Raw genomic sequence first — 9547 nt, 5'->3', positions numbered from 1 at the left:
TCATTGTCTAAAAAAATGTCTTTCGTTTGTTTATTTAGTCTGATGAACAGCTATATGACATAACAGTGAACATGTTAGAGAAAAGCACCAGATCCTCATACGTGAGAGGTTGTGAGCAGAGGATTTTTGGCATTTTTGCCTGAAAAATGACTCAAAGCGATCAGTCAATTATCGAAATACTTATAATTATATTATTTATTACTGAGTAAATCTTTTCGTCAGCCAGACCTACAATGATCTTATGGAGCCATCTCTCTTTTTTTAACCTTAAGAAACAAAAAAAAAAACCAACCAAAAGTTCTCAGCACAGGATCCACCTACAGCAAAGTTTGGATAGTAGATGCTTCAGTTGTTGCTGTGTGGAGTTTTGGTATTTGTCACTTTCACATCCCCCCCGCCCACCACAACAAAACAGCCATGTGTTACCACGTGACTGAAATTCACAAACTGGGGTCATGTGATTAAAAACTAAACCATCTCCATCTCCTTTTTTCGTTGTCAAACTGTTCTTTATTTTGAGAACAAGTGTCCCACACAAAAGTCTGCATGTCATCATCAACTGTGGCTGCTGTGGTCTCGTAAAAGCGCTCTTCAGGAAGCTCTTTACAGCCCACCAGCACACTACCACCGGCTCTGTGCTGGAGTCTGACTCTGAGCCGGGCTCATCTCAAGGGGAAGGGGATGTAAATATGTCAGGGTCTGTCAACTTCAAAGGTATTTGTCACTATAAAGGACGTGATATTATGAGGTTTCCATGGTTGTAGGGAAGCAGTTTAGTGTGATTTTGTTGTTTTCACCAAAGCTAAACTTAGTCAGGACTGTTATATAGAAGAAATCTCTCTGATGCCGTCTAAATCGGTTCAGTCTGATCTCTGTTGTTCATAATTGGTGGCATGCTGCGGGTCTGTGCCTCCCGATCAGTTCCACTCTCTACAGTAGAAATGAAGTCAGCAAATGTTCTCACTTTTCATAACGGCGAGTGGGTCGAACTTGAATCCTGACCTGCAGCGAGAATGCAAGTGAAGCTGAGACGTTATGATTCAAGTGTTTGAAACGGTTTCTGAGGAATGAGAGGAATGTGAGGCTAATCAGTCATCCGTGTGATTACTAGTGATCTTAAGAGGGTACTCGAATCCGATACGGTGGGAAGTCTGTTTAGTTAACATCAGTGTTCAAGTCCTGCAACCAGGAAGACTTGCACACAGGATCTCTGTGAGTCTCCAGCACTGTGAATAATGGTCATACTAATGTGATTAGATGTATATGTTCGGGTCACAAGTTTGTGATTGGGATCGGATGCCTATATGGAACACGGCGTTACGGGCAACTATCTTTAGTCCGTCAGTTAAGTTTGGTTGAACTTGGGTGGGAAATGTAATTGCAACAGCTTCTGTAGTCAACATATTAGCAGGTGTGAGTGTGTGTGCCACAGACACAGCCAGCTCAGCTTTGTCCCGTGTTTGGGATTAGCCCCACCTTCCTGGCTCGTGTCCCCACGCTGACCCGGGGAACCAACAGCTGACATGAAAGCAATGTAGAGAGGTGACTAGAAGTAGTTTTAACATTCTGAAAGTTGAGAAAAAACTTTATAGCTACCACTCTCAGGCTTGAGAGTAGCCCAAGCTCCCCGGAAGAGAGGCGGGATTTGGAAGGAATGAACAGGGCTCCACCTGCAGAGCTGTGTCCAGGTTTTAATGTAACGTCCTTGGAGTAGCCTAGCTTAGCCTTAGCATAAACACTGGACCATGGAAAGACGGCTAGCTTCGCTTACTTAAAAGTTTAGAAATATGCCTACCTACATTCCCAAAGCTCATGCTTACATGAACAGGAAAACAAAATAGGCAATTAAGTTTCAGGGAGAGACAGGCTACATGCTACAGGCTACATGCTATTTCTTGCTGTTGGTTGTAAGTTAGCATGTGTTCCAGTTTAGTACAAAGGATTACCCTCGTTACCCTGCAAACAAACTCTTCAAGCTTCTCTTGAGAGCATTTGTAAAGAAGATTGTAACTGAATCAGGTTGAACCACTTCTGTTGTCCTAGAAGGAAGTGGAATGAAGGTACAAGGTTGATTTACGGAGCTGCAGTTTGTCCTGTATGTCACAGGAAAACTAGTCGTGGACGTAAAGTCAAATATTACTCTGGACGAGGTGCAGGAGATCGGTGTTTAGGAGCCAGCAGCATTTACATTCGTTTGCATGTCTTTTGCATGGAAACATATGAGGAAAATAAGTTTGGGAGAAGTGTGCAGCCAACATTTTTCCTATTGTCAAATAAACTTGTTTTAAAGGCAATACAAGGTTTTAAAAGTGTGAAAACAGAGCTGAAACAAAAACAGGTTCACGCTTATCCACACCCTAGCAAATATTTAACACAGCTGAGCCTGGCGGGCTTTTTCTCTATGCACTGTATTCCCCTTAAAAACAAATTCTATCTTTTTAAATCGTATCAAAAATCCTCTTTTCATCCAGTTTGCTAATTATGCGAGCGCAGTGCTGCAGCTTGCTCTCATCTCTCTGATAAATATCTCTGAGCTTCACAGACACGCCGTATCTTCTGTCCTCCTCCTTCCTTTCCACATGCAAACATGGTGGGGTTTTTCTTTTTTTTTATTGGCAAGCGAGACGTGATGCAAACGAGCTACAGAGGAAGTAGCAGAGCTAGTGTTTACCCACACTAAACACGTTCTTATCACTGACAGAAGCCTATTGTGAGTGTGGGGCAGGGCTGAAGCCTCATACCAACATGAAAGTAGGAATGATGTCACCAGCCCACATTGTGCACGTACAATGTGGTAATTAAGCCTGTGAGGTCGGAAGAAAACATGGTGAAGAATGTGTAGTGACCTGTGGTTTAAAGTGTCACTAGAGTCATGTTCTAAGTGACATTTGGGTCGTAATTTTGGAAGGATTATCATGATATGAAGAGATACGCACCTTTTACACATATTGCGTTTTTAAGGCAGATTTGGCACAAAATCATTTTGCTTTTAGTGTCATAAACCACTTTTATTAAGGCCCCTGCTGAAGAACCAACTCAATTATCAGTACAACTTTGGCAGACAGTGATTTCAGGGTGCTGTAGGGTGGCTGCTTTCAGTAATAGGCCAAGCTGTAGATCTACCAGTAGAGGATGTTTTAATTGGAACAAGGTATCTTTTATTTTATTGCAGATTTTGTGGCCCATGCATGTTTGGACATACAAGCTCTCTAATCACTTACGATCTACTGAGCGAGAAGTCCCTAATGTCGAACTTGATGTAAACGTCTGTCTTTACTCCAGATAAACTAGATAAAATGGTGCCGCCTATTCCAGTAGGACGTCTACTTTTGACGTTTTACTTTTGGGGTTAAGCATACTGACATGCTCAACTAAGATGGTGAACAAGGTAAAAGTTATGGGCCTTTCAGACAGAATGCTCGTCAACCTGGTGCAGCGAAATCGGCACAGTGTAAAGTGTATGTGTGTGAAACACTGAGTGAAAAACTGCCCGAGCGCGGCACAAGCCATTGGAAACATGAGTTTCAGAGTGCAGTGGTTCCGTCGTGTTCTGTCTATCAGGCCCGATATGCCTTCTGAACATCCGTATGATGGCATCCTCATTTTGAGGATTTTGCCATGCTAGCGTTAGCATTTAGCTCGAAGCATGGTTCTGTTTAAGCAAAGCCTTGCATGGCCTCGGCCTATTAACTAAATAAATTCTGTTAAAATGAAATGAATTCACGAAAAGGTTGCATCTTAAGAAAAGCCAGCACATACTGTATACTCCCATAATGTACATGCATTGACTTGTGCATGTACAGGTGACATCATACTTTGCCAGTATCTGTGGCAGGAAGCAGGATACTGTCTCATCTGTTCTTGTCTAGAGTAAAAAGTCTTATCTCTGCACTGTTGAGTCTTTGATCCTTACAATGGGGTTTAAGGGCTCTTGTAACCTTCTGTTGGCCTCTTTAAGTCTCAATCATTTATAGAGCTCAGTATTTTTCCCTTCCGGGTGTTTGCCACTGCTGTGCTTATTGAACCACTCTTTTACCTTCTCCTCGGCGTCTTCCCTCCTTCCCTCCGGCTAAACGAATCACCTGAGTGTGTGTGTTTGAACATGTTAACGAATCTCTTCTCATTATCACTGAGCAATATGGCATGAACAGCCCGTTTCTGAAACCAGTTTCGAGATGAGTACAGCAGCCAACACCCTGTTGGCCTGCCTTCATGTGCATGTGGACGCAGACAGGCAGCGTGGATCTGCTTACATAATCACGGTCTTATGTCATGAGCTAGTCGCAGTCATTATTTGACACCTGTTGGGCTTGTGCTGTGTTGTGAAGACACGTCTCTGACAGGCTTTGTGGGGATACTTCTTATGGAAAATTATAATTTATGATGCGATTAAGTTCACAGGTAGCTTCAGGATATCTCAATAATTCAGGGCAAATGTTTGAGAACATTCACAACCACTGTGACATTTATTGGCTGGTGAGTTCTTAATTCAAATGTATGATAATTCTTTCTTAATAGATTTGTCTGTTTATGACATTTAACCGATCGCCTTTGTGTCCGTTTGCCATTTGGACATAAGTTCAACCTAAATCTGTCTCTCCTGAAGATAAATGGTCCAACACAGTGGTCAGTACCCCGCTGTCTGAAGGAAATTATACAAACATAGACAAGAAAATTAATGGCTCTTTCCATCCCTGCTGTGGTGTTGATTGAATGAGGATGGTGAAGACAGGCACTATCTGGACTCCTATAATAGCTTCACCTGTAGCGCTAAATATTTCAACAGCTGCTATCACTTTAATGGGCCTGTCTGTCACTGGGTTGCCACTGGCCACCACCTGGTCACTGTGAGAAGCTACCTTCTGCAGAGAGGAGACATTAACTTTGAGGACTTCTCCTGGATGTTGCAGTATAAAGCACCTAAAATGATTCTCCTTAGACAAATGGACAAAGTTTAGAAAATAATTTATAGTGCAATAAAATGTGTTTCGCAAAGTTTAAGGTAGATCACATGTACGTCTTTTTGCTCAGTCTTTTTTTATTGGTATTAAAAGTGATACAAAATGCAATAAATCACAGATATAGTTGGATAAATACTATATACCCTCGTATCATTTTGTAATAAAACAGAATTAACTTCATAAACAATCATGTCTACATACAGGATAAATAAATTAATTGTGACAAAAATCGTAGGTGAGACAAAAAAAATTAAATAAATTATATTAAATTACACTTAAAGGTGTAATATGCAAGAAATGACCACCTGTTGAATTCATGCTTCAAACAAATAGGGGGCGGCATATCACCACAGTAACCGCTAATTGCTGTTAGCTCAATTAGCAGCGCCACTAGCGGTCCAGACTGGGAGCTTGGAGCACTGGGCAAATGTTGGTGTTGTATATAAAATAAAAGTTAGTGAAAGTTCCAATTAAATAATTTAGTAAACTATAGTAAACATAAAATGGGGTCAGCAGTACAAAACTGTGCTATCAGTGGTGTCCGTTTTCTCTATATAGGTTAAAGTTGAGATGATATCTACTCCTGACTCTTCGCTGATCACGTCTCTCGGATTCGCCCTTTAAAAACTCCTGTTTAGCAGGAAAGATGATCTTCATTCTCAGTCGAGGGTGTGTCCTGCCTCTGAGCTGTTTGTCCAGACCACGCCTGTGTGCATGAAAACCTCTGGGGATGGCAGAAAGCTGACAAGGCCAGAAAAATCAGAACATGAAAAAAAAATGACAAAACCACCAGAGGTGAGCATTTCTTTCATGTTTACCCCTTTCAGCCCCGGGCTTTATCTGATTTGTGTTCCTCTGGAGCCACAGAGCACGGAGGTGCAACACAATAGCCGAGCTCATGTTCTCACTTTGTCATCATGTTTACCTTTGGAGTGAGGAGCCGGAGAGCCTGTTGCTCTTCATGCAACGCTGCTTGTAAAACCTTGTTCCCACTGAATAGAATAGGGAAATTCCTTGTTTCCAGCTGTATACGTGTAGTGATAACGAGTAATCACTTAAACCGGTACAACAATTTGCTGTTGGCAATGCGGGAAAGGCATGACATGTTTGAGCAAACATTGATTGTTTGTAGCAACTCCTGGCTATCCTCTAATTCCTTGTTCATGAAAATGAGCCAAACACTTATTTTGCGGTAATGTGGAGACGATTTTAGCTGCAGCGGCCCGTCAGCGCTGCCAGAGTCGTTATTAGAAACCGCACACTGTAAGGGCAAAGAAACCAGACAAAGCTTTCAGTAATGGCGCATTGTGTCTGGTAATTTAGTTTTAACAGAGCAGGGGGATGAACTTGGCTTTGTTACAGCTTTTGTTTTATTGTAATTTGATTTCCCTGAGTTGAGTGTTTATGTTTTAATGTGAGCTTTACTTTACCCAGAGGGATCATACGTTCATCCAATTTCTATCAACAAGTGTGAAATGAATAATAGATGCACTATTTCAGTAGACTATCATATTATACATTGTAGATAGGTGTAGCTGTTAATAAAAATAACTGGCTCATACGACCTAGCTGCATTAAGAGCCCCTGCCTCGTGAACACTTTGAAGACTATAGTGTGAATTTATGCATTTTAATGCATTTTGAGAGGAACAGTAATCACTCAAGAAATGATGTCATTGCCAACGCAAATTAAATTTGGAGCTGAATTCAGCATAACTCACAATTATAGCCAATTTGGAAAGTGTCCCTCTCACTCTGGAAGAGCGAACAGTGTTTCCATTGCATGAGAACCTCATGGGTTTGTAATGATTTTTCCAGCTATTAGTCGAACCCAGTTATGCGGTGCCATGCTGAGTTATGGCTTGTGAAGAAACCTTAGATTTTGATGGCAAAATACCTGAAAATATAAATCGATTTTATTTATTTTTTTTCTTTGGCAAGTGACCATGGTGTAATGGCTACACCATTAACGATAACGCCCTTCAAGGTAAGATAATCAGGAATTAATGTACGACGTAGAGGCACAGCTTACTTATGATTGCTGATCTCCTAATAAATATTTTCCACCTTATAATACGTCAGCCTTGTTCTAACTTGTCTGGCACGATTCTGAACATTTGCAAAGATTTTTATAAAGCCTTAAAAATGCTAATGAAAGTGCTTATAATGGCTTATACGACCTTTTTATAGAAAGTGTTGAAATGCTGAAACATTTAAGTTTCCACAAAGTTCCTTCAAAAGTTTTGAATCTTTAAAAAGTGACTGACGTACTGTTTTGTTTGTGGTACTTGGACGGTAGGTGGAAATTAATCCACAGTCCTCAGCATGGGCATATGTTTAGGAAAAATTTCATATAGTAGTGCTGAATAATTTATTAGCGTTGGCATTGTGTGTTTCTCTCCGTGACATCCAATGTAGGAAAGCATTAGAGTGTATGTTTTGTTTCTGTGAGTGTATTTAACTGCATCTGCACTGAGTCAAATCCCAGTCTGGGTTTGTCTGCTCTGTGGATCGTGTCTCTGACTGAGGAGAAGTGGAGGCAACAAAAATGTGTAATTATCAAATTGCTGTAATTGGATAATTGGAAATAACCAAATCAGGAGAAGCTTGTGTAGCAATGAGGAGGACTGCTACGCCGGCAGTTAGAGACTGTAAAAAGAAAAACATACACACACAACTCTGCCTTTCTGAAGCAACTCAAAGATTCACACATACACAAAGGCATGTATTTTTAACAGCGTATACTTTGGCATGTGCCCTGTGCGTCCCATTTCCAGCGCTCCTGTATTTCAGGTTATTTTGAGGAAGTAGAGCAGTGACTTCATGGTGACTGTGGGCTCTCCCTCTGTGTGGCAACATGACGGCAGGTACTGTAAATGAGAGCACCGTGTAGGTCATGACTTTCAGCAGAAGACTGGATTAGTTGGAAAAGCAGATTTCGTTCTGCAAGAACAAGAGGCGCTCTTTGTTGTGCTGGATGGAAAGTTGTGTTTTTCAGACCCTCAGAGGATTGTTCAGTGTATTATAAGGTGCTGGTGCTCAGTCTCTGCTCTACTCTTGTTCGCAGTTGTGGTTTATTGTGTTGGTTAATCCAAGTTAACTTAACCTATTTGGCTCCTAGTTCAAGGCTGAAAGGAGCTGTTGCCAGTTGTATTGTTGTCTGAGAGCAGCTAATCACTGCTTACATCAGATTAATCTCGCTGTCTGCTGCAACAGTGAAATAAACAAAACAATAAAATAGCCACAAAAACTTCAGAGGGCTGCGAAGTTGAAAGCTGAAAGTTTTTCTGACAATGACCCACAAGATATCAGAGCTGGCACTGAGACAGCTGAACCAGAACAGAAGAGCAGCAGAAAATAAACCTGAGAGGCAAACTGAGGCTAATAAACAGGTCAAAGCAGCTTATAAAGTCTGGCCAGGGCACACTACAGCAGGCAGGCTGATGGACGGGGCAGTTTGAGATGTAACCGCAGGCTATCCAGGCAAGAATAAAGAGCCCTCTTCAGCCTTTCCTGGTTTTCTGCATCTCCAGGCCAGAAAAGGCTCAGCAGGAGGTCATCATTCTGGAGTTTTTCCTGCCAGTACGTTGCCAGATCATGTCAGTATGGTATGGTAATGCCTCTCTTTCTATCTGTGTTTGCCCTCCCAGTGACTGCCAGTCCCAGTCAATAATGGATCTGTGAAGCCAATGTTGTAAAGATTTTATTTTAATCGATACGGTTTTATGCGTCCCCGCTGGCGACAGCCGTGGCCAGATGCATTATGGTTTCGGGGAGTCCGTCCAACTCAATTTTTATTCAGTTTTCATCAAGAACAAGACAGTATAAACATTTTGTTTGTTCTTTTTCAGCTGCATATAACATTTGTACACTTTATATTCAAGTATTTACCAAATAAAACATAAACAACAACATAAATATCCAGCCCAAAATGTATAAATAAGTCAACAGACCCATAAATAAAACCAAATAGTAACAGTAATTGTCTAATCCAAGCTACAATAGCATATGTACATGTGACTAGAAGAGTAAGAGTGGAGTAAAAATACAGGCACATACTGTACAGGCTCCTCTGTGCATAGAGGAGATATGAAAGTAAGAATTAATGTTCAACTGTTTTTGATATCAGTTTTTTATTGCTGCCATAGTATGTTTGATCACAGAACACCTGTATGACTCCAGTTATAAAGGATTAAAATATGGCAACCGTCAGCTGATTACAGGTTGCCAGCGTGGCAGCCCTCTTTCAAGCCTGCTTTCAGGCCTGAAATAGGAAAATTAAGTTACGTTGCGGGCTGCTTTATCTCAGCTGATAGAGCAGGTCAGCCTTTAATCACAGGGTTTCAATTTCTGAGCTCCCGTATATGCAAAAAGAAAAAAAAATGCAACGACTTAAACTGAATGTAATGTACGACTCCTGCTGCACTGCGAGGGTAAAAAATTGCATGTGTGAGAGTGTAGCAAGGCGAAAAAACCAGCCTGAAAAACAAAATGAGTGGCTGATGACTCCTCTTTAGCACACTCACCCACACACACATCTCCATCTGTCTCCCTCTCACTCTCTCTGTTTACACGACATCACGCTTT

The 9547-nt window shown here is 41.3% G+C and overlaps 1 protein-coding gene across 1 annotated transcript in view; it reads left to right on the top strand.

The window, feature by feature from the left end:
- fhip1aa (FHF complex subunit HOOK interacting protein 1Aa) overlaps positions 1-9547 on the top strand; it is a 32711-nt gene that overhangs the window by 2094 nt on the left and 21070 nt on the right. The gene's annotated exons all lie outside the window — the stretch shown is intronic.

The sequence above is a fragment of the Pagrus pagrus genome, assembly GCF_965226575.1.
Source record: "Pagrus pagrus genome assembly, chromosome: 2".
In the NCBI taxonomy this organism is placed as follows: Eukaryota; Metazoa; Chordata; class Actinopteri; order Spariformes; family Sparidae; genus Pagrus; species Pagrus pagrus.
This window is presented reverse-complemented; position numbering and strand designations above follow the sequence as displayed.